The sequence below is a fragment of the Nanorana parkeri genome, unplaced genomic scaffold (genome assembly GCF_000935625.1).
Source record: "Nanorana parkeri isolate BGI_ZX_2015 unplaced genomic scaffold, ASM93562v1 scaffold926, whole genome shotgun sequence".
In the NCBI taxonomy this organism is placed as follows: Eukaryota; Metazoa; Chordata; class Amphibia; order Anura; family Dicroglossidae; genus Nanorana; species Nanorana parkeri.
In genome coordinates, this window is record NW_017307194.1 from 1 (window position 1) to 9,971 (window position 9,971).

The following is a 9,971-nucleotide window of genomic DNA, read 5'->3' on the forward strand; positions in this document are numbered from 1 at the left end:
CTTTGTGGCTGTACGTACAGTGTACGTCTCCCGTCACAAAGGGGTTAAACGCCCTTTTCTTATTGTTCATGGATTTTTTAACATTGGATGTCAGCCACATGGGTTTTACTTTTAGCCTTTTAAACGTATTGCTTACTGGAATATATTTTGCCGTATAGTTGCGAACAATTGTTTTGAAACATTCCCATTGTTGTTCAGTGTTTTTTGATGAAAATATTCCCTCCCAGTTTAAGTCTTCAAGAGCAGTCCTCAGCATGGGAAAATTTGCTCTCCTGAAGTTAAGTGTTTTCATTTTTCCAGTATGTGAATGTTGTTTACAACTTAAGTTAAATGAAATCATATTATGGTCACTGCTACCCAGATGTTCTTTCATATGAATATTTGTAATAAGCTCTGCATTGTTTGAGATTACCAGATCCAGCAGAGCAGATCTTTTCTAGTTGGGGCTTCTACAACTGTACCATAAAATTATCATGTACAAAGTTTATAAATGTCCACCCTTTTACTGTTCCTGCAGTGCCATTATGCCAGTCAATGTCAGGATAATTAAAATCTCCCATTAATACTACGCCCTTGCAGCCCTTTCTATTTGTTGAAGGAGCTGAGTCTTTATCTCTTCAGTAACGCTGGAGGGCCTGTAACAAACTCCAACAATTACCTTTGCATTACGCATACCAGTATACAACTCCACCCATAACGCCTCAGCACCATCACACTCACCAACACATATTACATTCTATATGTTAGCATGTCTATTACATATAAAATAACGAAAAACATTCATGCTGGTACAAAACAATGGTGAAGCTTGAATAGGACACAAATAATGAGGACTATCCCTAAATTGTGGACACAATTAAAACCTTAATTTATGCCTATAAACAGTCCTTGGTCTTAGCTATTAGTAGTTAGACACATTTAACTTGACTTTTTCTGTAATGCTGAAGACATTTCATAGCTTATCCAAGCAGCTTCCCAGTCCTAATAAGTGTCAGGAACATACCCTGTGCTACATGTGTGCATAAAAATACTGGGATATGTTCCTGATGCTCATTAGAAAGAAACGGCTTCAATAAGGTAAGAATCATCTTCAACATTAAATAATCAGTACATTTTAATATGACAAACTAACAAACTACTACTACTGCATGGATAAATTAGAACATTCACAGATCGGTCCTCACTCTTATTGATACCAGGCTCCCTCATACCTATCTCAGTAAATATAACGTTTCCTCCAGGTAACGGCAGGAAATTTTAACAGCTTCAAGCTTAAAGTGACATTAAACCCTCAGATTTTTTAACATAAAACAATACTGTAATGTGTGCCTTACTGTTATCCATGGTAGTTTCCCTTCTCTTTGCTGCTCTTCCTTTTAAATCTGTATCTGTTCTCATGCTGGGCAGAACTTCTGTTTTGCAGCAGACTGCCTTGTCTCAGGAATGGATACACGGTGTCTGTGTATACGTTTGTATGGGTTTGTAATCTGAGCCAGCACTACAGGAAGAGGCCCTGAGCTGAAAAGGGAAGTTCTGCAGAGCATGAGAAGACATGAGTATTTAAAAGGAAGAGCAGCAAAGAGAAGGGAAACAACCACAGATTACAGTAAGGCACACATTACAGTATTGTTTTATGTTAAAAAATCTGAGGGTTTAATGTCACTTTAATAGACATATGTGATTCGTTTCATTCTGAATTGAAGTTCAGATGAATTTTCGGAAATTTGGACATTGGGTTATTCACTCGGCAGCCAAGTGAATAACCAAATGCTGCTCGCTAATCTGCTATACCTCGGAGGTAGCGAGCAGAATTTAAAAAAACAGAATTTAAACAAAAGAAAAAAAAACAGCGTGGGGTCCCCCTCCCAAACCATACTAGACCCTTTAGGTAATAGTGGTAATAACTGGTACTAATGTTAGGAGGGACCTCTAGTTAAAAATAAGTGTGTGATGTTCCCCCAAAAGGCATACCAGGCCCTTTAGGTCTTCTAGGGATTTTAAGGGGGAACCCCACCACCAAAAAGGGGAAAAAAGACAGGGGGGCCCCGCTAAAATTTCCAACCAGACCCTTAATCCTGGCACTTGCTTAGCTGGGCAGGAAAAGGGGGACGAGCGAGCACCACACCAGGTCACATGCCCTCGGGATTGGAAGGGTGCTTTTCAAAGGGTCCCCCCTGGAAAAGCATCTTGTTCCCATGCCGATGGGGACAAGGGCCTCTTCCCAACAAACCTGACCTGGTAGTTGTGGGGGTCTGTGGGTAGGGGGGCTTATTCGCATTGGGGTATCCCATTTCAAAAAGGGTGCACCCAGATGCTGCCCCCCTTCTGAATAAGTACGGGGTACTTGTACCCCTACTCATTCACTAAAGGGTTACAGTAAAATGTAAATAAACACACCAGGCTTGTAGAAAAAATACTTTAATTGAACAAAAAAACACAACTAAAGTTTTTGACTATTTCTTTAATTAAAAAAACCCCAAAACAATGAAAATAATTATCCAACAAAGTAATCCAGGGTCAATCATTTGTCCAACGATGTCCGTGATGATGCTTACTTGTCAAAATAAAGAAAAATCAGACGCCCGCAGACCCGACCACGCGTGAGAAACTCCCGACATAAAATGCCATTTGACAGGTGCCACCCAAATGACAACAAATGGCTGGAGTTAGATGTGACATCACGGATGACCCCACCCATTTGTTGCCGTTCAGCTGCCATCTCTCAAAATGTCATTTTGCGTCCGGAGTTCGTTGCGTGCGGGTCGGGTTGGCAGGCATTGGGTTTTTTCTTTTTCAATGAGTCAACGTCATTGTGGACATCACTGGATGATGTGATTGACCCTGGATTACAATGTTGGATACGTTTTTTTCATTGTTTTGGGAGTTTTATTCATTAAAGGAGTAGTCAAATCTATGGTTGTGTTTTTTGTTCAATTGAAGTATTTTTTCTACAAGTCTGGTGTGTTTATTTACATTTTAATTTAACCCTTTAGTGAATTCACTTTTGGACCCGAATCCAAAAAAAATTAAATGTAAAAAAATCACAAACAAAATTATTTTTTGCCGGCTCACATGTCTAAAACCTAATTGATTAAGTTTCTTTACAATCTTAAGATGCATTGAATACAACCTTAACCTCCCTGGCGGTATGATTATGTCAGGAATTTTGTGCCAAAAGCGGTACAATTTTTTGCATGGAAATTTGGTGTTATGTGTTGTAGGCCTGCAATTCTTAGTAATTACTTACTTAAACCTGACCAAGCAAGACTTTAGTAGACATCCCAGAAGTGATAAAGTTTGAAACACAAAATCATGAATTATAATCTAATAAATAATATAATTTTATTCAATAATGTAATCAAAACTAGTTCACACCATCCTCAGTGCGTTCCAGGCCAATTCTGGCCAGAATGCACTGGACAGCTTAATTTGTTGTGGGGCAGGAGTGGGCGCGGCGGTGCATTGGAGTCAATGGCACTGCAGGCACACCCTCCGGCCGCAATGCGATCGACCACATGGGAACAGAAGGCACATCAATGCCTGGGATCTAGGCCGTTCAGAAACGGAACAGAGCACAAGCATTGATTTGCCACGCGTTCTGGTGCGGGCGATCTCACTGCGGTCTGGGGGCGTGCCTCCAATGCACCGTCACGCCCACTCCCACCACAGAACACAGTAAGCCGGCCGGGATGCGATCCAGTGCATTCCAGCACCGAATCGGGCCGGAACGCACTGTGGCTGCTGTGACTTATCCCTGAAATTCATAATATACAGTACATGTGGCACAATAAAGTTTCACAAAGTGGGATCTGAGTATTTTTTAGCAAGCTGAAATATGCTATATGTGCTGATTTTTCCTCATTACACTTTCTCTGCACCTTCACTGCGATCAGAGTTTGGAATATTTGTTAATTGCTGGTGATTTATTTGAATAAAGATGTAGGGTGGAATTTTTAAAAACTGGAGCAGACAGAATATCGAGAAGATGACCATAGTAGCCAATCAGCTTCTATCTTTAGTTTGCTCAGGTAAGATTTGACAATGAGACAGAGAAGCTGGTTGCCATGCTCCAGATTTTTTCTTCTCCAGTTTTGATAAATTCCCCCCTGTGTATGCACAAAGTTTAGTGAGGGGAATTTATCAAAACTGGAGAAGAAAAAATCTGGAGCATGGCAACCAGCTTCTCTGTCTCATTGTCAAATCTTACCTGAGCAAACTAAAGATAGAAGCTGATTGGCTACTATGGTCATCTTCTCGATATTCTGTCTGCTCCAGATTTGATTAATTCCCCTCAGTGTACTTTGTCACTTTGTCACTGAATTAGAATTCTACTACCTGTAGTTACTTTTAGGGCTTGTTCACACCAAAATCGGTGCGTTCCAGAGCGGTAGCTGCTGGAACGCACCACGGTCGCTAACAAAACTTCCCCCGTGTTCTGGGGTGGGAGGGGCGTGGCGGTGCATTGAATTCAATGGCACCGCTTCCACACCCCCTGTCCCCCCGATGACGCCATCGTGCATGCACAGCCATCTGATTGATGCCTGCCGGCGGCCATCCTGGTGATGGACGCCGGCAGACAGAGGCGGAATGAGGTATGCCGCCGGGTCCCCTCCTCTCTCCTGACACTGTCGGGCTCTCGGTCCATGACCGAGTGCCCGCCTTTTTAGAGGGGTTGACACCAAAATGACTGTCTGTCATTTTGGTGTCACTCCTGCAATGGTGTCCCCTGGGTGCGGGCCGCCGCATCCCCGCACCCCCCTTGTGACGTCACTGGGGGTGCCTAATGGAAGGAGTCGACTTTAAATGGTTAGTCCATCCAAAGGGTGATATTTAAGTTACAGGAGGAATCATGTGGGCAGAATCAGTTCCTGACTTTTTATATGTCATGCATACTCCAACAAAAAACTTTCCATATTTCTGGAATCTGTTAATGTCTCCTAAGACTTTTGGGTGTACCCACACACTTTGCATGTTCCAGTTCCTGATCTTGTATTCTTCATAACATCAAAAATAAGTCTATCAACAAGAGTAGGACCGCCTTATAATGGTCACAGCAGGCCTAAGAATTCAAGTGCTGATATTTCACCAATAGAGTCCCCAATATATATTTAATAAAAAACGTCAGCTGGTTTAATCCCCCAACAGTTACCAAAAAAGAAAATAAATATCGAGTTTCACCTGTATATAAATATATATATATATATACATATATATTTGACAAATGTTTGTTTTATTTTACAAAGGATCCAAGGCTATTAATGTTCCAATTATTCTATTTATGATTTTGATAAAATTGCATAAATCCTCAAGAGACCCAATCCAAGTGCTTTCCCTAAGGCCTCTCAACCATTATATATTCTACCCTGCACAATCATGTTTTCTATAGAAGAACAATAGTTTTGTAGTCAGACAGGTAATTACTGATGTTTAGCCACCTTCATCTTTAACAGAAGAGTGTGACAGCAGTGTATAGTGTGTCAGCCATAGAGGGGTTGATTTATTAATGGAATAGAGGCTGTTCATCTAGCAAAGCGAATATTTATTTTGGAAAGTGTATGTTTACTTGCAAAGTGAATATAAATGAACAAGGTGAGACCGCGCTTACTTTAAATACTCAAGCATGTGCTAGCAAAAATCAATTTTTTTAAATTCACCTTGCACATGATTGGGTATTTAAAGGAGAATTATGAGGTGGGTGCTTTTCACTCACCTCATAGTTCTAGCCGACCTGTGACAATGAGACTGTCACAGGTCGGCTCAGTAGATCAGGAGGTGAGCGAACACATACCGGCGTTCGCTCACCTCTCGATCCTGTCACGGCTCTCTGCCGTGACAAGGGAGGGGCTGGATTCCCCCCTCCCGCTCCGATCCGCCAGAGCTGACTGGCGGAACGGACGGGGGAGGGGGCGGGTACAGCTGGCTCTGCCTTTAGATAGGCAGAGCCAGCTGTCAGTCACGCAGCTGGGCGGATCCCGGCACAATTGTCGGGATCCGTCGCGGCTGCGGCAGTCTCAGTATACCGCAAGCAGCTGCTCGCAGTATACTGCGGCGTCTCAGTATACCGTGAGCTACAGCTTGCGGTATACTGAGCCTAGGGTGGCGGGAGGACGCTAGTTTGTGTCCTCCCGTTACCCTAAGGAAAACTATGGGGAAAAGACAACCCCATAGTTCTGCTTTAATATGAACACAGCTTCACCTTATTTACATGCACTGCCATTGGCAAAGCTGCGATCATACATGTGTATGCATTTTAGCATATTTCTAAATGCATTAAATTATTTTTATTGTATACTTCACACCGTGCATTTACCTGCATATAGATGCATTCAGTTTAGCTGTGTTGAAGGAAAAAAGAACTGTGTGTGTCCTGGGACAGATTAGATCAATCTGAACGGATCTACTTGCAAACACGTAAACTCAGGACTGTGTCTTCCACAAGGGGAGTTGAGGTGGTGGAATTCTGGGCAAACGTTTTCTCAGCCCTTGCAGCGGGGCTTCCCCAGCACTGCACAGATTAATTGCTTATTTGTGTCTAGGTGCAAAAATAACAAAGTTATTCTTACCGGAACCTCACAGCTAGCCGGCTGTTACAGCACTCCCTCCAGCATGTCTTCTCCTCTGCCGGATCGATGGTATGTCCCTCGTTGTCCTCACAACCTATACACACAGGGGCGTATCTATAACGAGGCAGACTAGGCATTTGCCTTGGGCGGCATTTTCCATGGGGGGGGCCCCCAGGCAGAGGGTGAGCAGAGGGGACAGTGAGCGGGTACAGGTGCGATCAATGTTTGTGTGCTTATCTGCTCAGATGTCTCCGCAAGACGCTCCGTTCATGTCTCACGGTCTGATGAGGAAGCCGCAGCCGTTCACAGTGAATGAATGCAGCTTCCTCATCAGACCCTGAGACATGTGTAGTTCACTGTCAGCACGGGACATTACCTTCTTGTCCCGATCTTCCTGTCTTGCCTCCTCTGTATGTTGCACACCCTCCCCCTTCCCCTCTGGTGCCTCAGCCCGAACGGAATGCTTCCTCCATCTCCCCAGGGGACCGTCCACCGGGCTGCCTGACGGCTTGGAGAACTGTAATAATAACAGCCGGGCACATGCAATACATCACACACCCGTCAGCCAGGTAAGAGGGCAGAGGTCAAATACAATGGTGCCACACTGAACGTAATCTTATCTGTTTGAAGCTTCACGGTCACCGACAGGCAGAGACGCTGAGGGCTTCTCCTGCAGCTGCTTTTTTGATGTGGATTTTAACTGACTTATGTGAGTAAGATTTTAAATAAAGGTGATTTAGTGTTGTATCAGTGTACACTATGGGCTGCTCATTTGTTTTGTATATGAGCATTGGAGTTGGAGTGATTGATGAACTTTTCAAGTTGCCATTGATCTGGTGTGGGGATGCATTTCTGAAAAAGGAAGCCATTGGAGGGGCATTATAGGAGGAAGCCATATGAGGAGCATTCCCGCCTACCACAAAGGGATATGCGCTGTATGACCTTGTTATAGGGTCTACATGCCAAGTGAGCGTCACTCTATAGGCCGGTGGAGGCATCTTTTTGGAGCATGTTTCACTGCAAGTGTAAAGGAATGGTGGGAACCACCTATTAAACATTGTTACAATGATTGTGCACTTGGCACTGAAGCTTACGTTCACATTAATTCACTGAATACTGTTGGAGAGATTGGGACCTATTTATTACATTGCGTGTTCACATGATTAGTAGGTGTTATTCAACCTAGAACCATTGTATTTAATTTTGACTTAGTATTTCACTAATTTTAGTGCTCGCAGCTTAAGGTTTATTGGCGTAAAGTGTCATACACAAAATAATTTTGGGGGGCAGAGATAAGTGTGCAATAGGAGGAGGAGGAGTGATAAGAGGGGTGTGCAGGAGAATGTGTGGGTTTGGAGAGGGGGTACATTGTTATATAACAGACTGTGCTGAGGTGGGATACAGAGGCATTGAGCTAGTATGGACGGCTGGACCAATGTATAAGCACCATTGATCCAACGATCCAATAATGAACTATAATGTTTGAACTATAATGAACTATAATGTTTTTAACCAGTTGACATCCGCGGTGTTAAACCCCCTTCCCATCCAGGCAGAGGGGGGTGCCCAAGTTCAGTCTTGCCTAGGGCAGCACAAAATACACCACTGTATACACAATGTATAGAATGTGATGACTCATGTACCTTAGACCGCTGCAGTAGAGAGGGGAGCAAGGCAGAAGGGGCTGGTCTAAGAGCAAGCTGGCTCTGAGGATTTCGATTTAAAAGCATCACCACTTAACATTTAGTGCAATTATGGAGACTCTAATTTGTGGCCCAGGACTTGACAACATGATCCCTTTGTGTCCTTGCATGAGATAAGTTTATATTCAAGTTATTCATATTTGGAAGATAATTACAGGCCTGAGGCTGCAGTTTCTATGAAATTATATTAAGGTTATATAGCCTGGCTGTATGTGGTTTTAATACTTTCTAGGTTTCAGTCCTTGGATAAGTATGCAGCAAATGAAGTCAGAATTCTTGATCTGCATACTTCCTTTGACTTTATGATTGAGACAGTATTAGAGGAAAAGGATCAGTAAGGCAGCTAGACTTTTCAAAAGGAGAAGTTAGCAATGACTACCTATTCTTTAAAGTAGACCTGTACCAATTATATTTTTTAACATATCCTGATACTGTACAGAAAGCAAACTTAGGTACTAGTTCCACCAATTTGCAACTGCAGACCTCAGAAAATCATATTATTTTGAAAAGTTTGTTCTAGGTATAGGAAGAGCTAAGACATCAAACACTTTACTTTGAAAAAGCCAGGACATGGCCAGATGTCCATATCAAAAGTTTATTAGAATTAAATCGAGGGATGGACCGATACCAAGTACCGTGCTCGGTACAAGTACAGATACTTTTCCAGCTCCAAGACTAATTCAAAAGTTAGGAGGCAGCTGTCATTTGTAAGGAGGATACGAAGCTCCTGGGATTTGTACATCTCTGTTTTATAAATAAATGGATGCACCGATACCATTTTTGCAAGTACAAGTACTGATACTTGTCCAAGTACTCACAGATACAAGTACTGATACATTTGTGTTCATTGTCATGTGACAGTTTTTCTAAAACAATACAGACTAATGATTTCAGGACAGTGGTGGAGCGCCAGAGCCAGGTCCCAGCTGCAACCCTGGTAGTTCTCATGAAAATGCCAAGTTTCGGCACTGGTATCTGAAAAGTATCGGTGCATCCAGGGCCGGCGCTAGCGCAAGGCAAGATGGGCACTTGCCTTACGGCGCAAGGGAAGAGGGCGGAAAATTGACAGTGCCCGATCGAGACCAGTGTGTGGGCTGCCGCTGTGGGAGGGCGGCCGGCATCTGAAGGACGAGTCCCCGGCCGCCGGCCGCAGCGGCGCTGACCTGTGCAGTCTCACGTCTCAGTAGTGACAGTCTCACTGAGTGTCTCGTCTTTGGCTCCGTCCTCCTACGTCAGTTGGTGACGTAAGTGGCCCCGCCCCCTGGTTCCACTGGCCGCTCAGCCGCATGTGTATGAGAGGCAGTGATGAGCAGAGGAGCCGGCCTAATCCTCCGCTCCTACTTCTCCACACACATAACTGTCCCCAACTAAACTTCCTCCACGTTCATTGTGCCGCCGGCCGAGTATAAAATTCCCGCTTTATAAAGATAGAAATCCCACATTCCTGCACCCGGGTGAACGATGATTACGAAGCCCCGCCCCTTTCCCAGCCAGCCGAGTCTCTCCCCTCTCAGGGGAGCCCGAGCTGTGCCCCCGCAGCACCAAGGAGGGAGACTTCTTCGTTATCACTACCATCTACCATGGCTTGTTCCCAGATGGCACCAAGTTCGATTCCAGGTAAGACAGGCGATGATAGTGAGCACACACAGGGACAGTTAGAAGGAGTTTGTATACAAGTCATGGAGAGGGCAGTGCATTACTCGGG